Source organism: Cervus canadensis, chromosome 4, assembly GCF_019320065.1.
Source record: "Cervus canadensis isolate Bull #8, Minnesota chromosome 4, ASM1932006v1, whole genome shotgun sequence".
Taxonomy (NCBI): domain Eukaryota; kingdom Metazoa; phylum Chordata; class Mammalia; order Artiodactyla; family Cervidae; genus Cervus; species Cervus canadensis.
Window position 1 is genome coordinate 53,006,520 of NC_057389.1, and position 2,764 is coordinate 53,009,283.

Sequence of the window (2,764 nt, forward strand, 5' to 3'; positions counted from 1 at the left end):
AAAAAGAAATCCTCTAAGAAAAGCAAACCTGAGGGCAAATAAATATTACAGCAGTTCAGACTATTCAGATTTGTATTCTTTGCAAGCTACAATGTGATGACAACATCAGTAGGAGCTTTCACTAGGTCATGTCATATTGATCACTGGACCGCTAGGCTGCTGGAAAGGTCCATGGCCTGAGGCTGACTGATGAACTGTCCATCACTGTAACTTCTCAAGTGCCTAATGGAGAAGTGTCAGCATTCGGGCCCCAAGGATGAAAAGATTAATAAAATTCACAACCCATATTTCAAGTATATTTTCACCCTAAATAAAATGAATCCAAACCTTGCATTTATCAAATCGATTTTTCTGTGTGAATTAACATCAGAATTTACAGATTTCCTTTCAAGGTTCTCAAAAGTTCTTAAATGTCATAATAAATAATAGACTTAAACAGATTATTTAATTTAGAGAAAAAAGAGATTCTCTTTAAGCTCCCTATAAACAATAGATTTGTTGGTTATTTTTAGGGTTGCACAATGTTTAAAAATAGAAATATTCTTCTTCTCCAAGACTGACGTGGAAAATGTGAGGAACCCATTGAGTCCAGTGTTGTTTGTAATTAAACTAGACCAACAAGGATTATTATGAATATTCATATTGACATTGATTTCAAAATTTGTTGGTTTTTTTTTAAGTGTTTAAAAGTAAATAAGAGGAAAGAATGAATGTTTTTAGTGTCTTAGCTCTTTCTTTCAGTCAAAACATCTTAGCTGGCATCCCTAATCACATTCCATTTCCTTAGTCCTTAAATAAAACTGAGCATTTTTTTATTTTCTCATAATATCTTCTCGTTCGTTTTCCAAAATAAGTCATTTGTGATTTCCTGCTGATGGTATATTTACATGAATCCGTTTGAACTTTGACATGAACTTGGGCAAACTTCAGGAGATAGTGAAGGACAGGGAAGCCTGGTGTGCTGCCGTCCATGGGTCACAAAGAGTCAGACACGACTTAGTAACTGAAAAACAACAACATTTAAACTTGTTCTAATCTATCTATTAGGAAGAGCGCTTCCTATTGAATTAGATGCAGGAAGGATGGCAGTGTGGTAGAGAGGGGAGGGCATTAGGTGACCCTGGAAGAGATGGTAAGGCTTGTGGTGCCTCGATTTCCTCAGGAACAAAAACACAGACACTGAAATAATGAGCTCAGAGGTGGCTTTCTCCGTCAGGCAGCCTTCATCTTGAACCTAAAATCCTCTCATTTAATCCCAAGCAAGGTTCACAAATGTTATTCACAAGGTCATGAAAACACTGAAATATATTTCAAATACATGTGTATGTGCCTTATCATTATTTTTCCCTCACTTAGGAGACAACAGTTGTATTTTACTGGATTCCAAAAATAGTTTATGAACAACCTCCCTATTCCAGTTTTAAGAGCTGCTGTCTGCTTTGTAGCTCTATCCATAAGAGTCTGTATCTTACAGTGGTTAAGAAAACATATTCTGGATCCAAACACCTAGGTTTCACTCCAACTCTTCAAAATACTAATTTTGTGACCTTGCACAAGTTACTTAATTTACATGTCAGGTCTTTCATCAAAAACAATGGATAATAATAGAACATTCCTTATAAGATTCCTTTTAGGACTCAAGATTCCTTTTAAGCATTGTGTAAGCAAAACGCTCGACACAGAGTGAATACTTAATGCTATTTTTATTTAGGTTTTACAATTAAATGGCCATACAGATCAGATATGTTTACCTTTCTAATATGTATGTAGAAAAATAGAGTTCTGGAGCTTCCCAGGTAGCTCAGTGGTAAAGAATCTGCTGCCAGTGCAACAGCTGCAGGGGAAGAGGGTTGAATCCCTGGGTTGGGGAGATCCCCTGCAGAAGGAAATGGCAACCCACTTCAATATTCTTGCCTGGAGAATCCCATGGACAGAGAAGCTTGGCAGGTTACAGTCCATGGGGTAGCAGAGTCCAACACTACTGAGCACACACGCACAAATAGTTAAAATCAATGATAAACGACTTTGTCTCAAATTGTGCTGAAAAGGGGAAAACTAAAAATGCTTAGTCATTTAATCTTTATGTTATCTTCCCCCCTAGTAGTAGGATTCACATCTGATCTTATCATATAAACAAGCAACCTACTCAGATCATCTTTGTTTTATCTTTTTGCATTGAGAATATATTTTTCTGCAAATCACTAAGTCAAGTGTACTGTCTAGGCAATGATTTTTAAATAGTTTAAATTATTATCCCCCACACATACTGTATCTTGAAGCTTTTCTCCTTAATTTCTTCATTCAGAATGTTTATTCAAGGTGCTACACAGATGAATTAACACTTATAAAAAAAGTGAGTATAAAAACAGTGGGGTTTTTTGTTGTTGTTCTTGTAGACTAACTGTAACACTGTCTTTACTATTTCAATTATTAGTAGTAAGTGTTTAGCAGACATCTGTTAATGTTGGAGTTTTAGGCAGCTTGTTCTGTAACAGCTGGGTGTCTGAAATAATGATCTCTGAATAATAAATTCACCTTTGAAGTACATTTTGTACTCAACCAATTTAAGGCATTTCTCACACATCTTAATTATTCCAGACTTGAGATACGGTTTTGGTATATTAGAAAGAGCGAGACTCAAGGTGGCCTTAGTTCTAGTAACTGCACCCTCTCCAATTAGCAGTGATATTTCTGAACAACCCTTAAAATTGCCAAGCTCTGTCTCTTCATTTGTAAAATTAAGGGTGGGAGGAGTTGGCAGGGT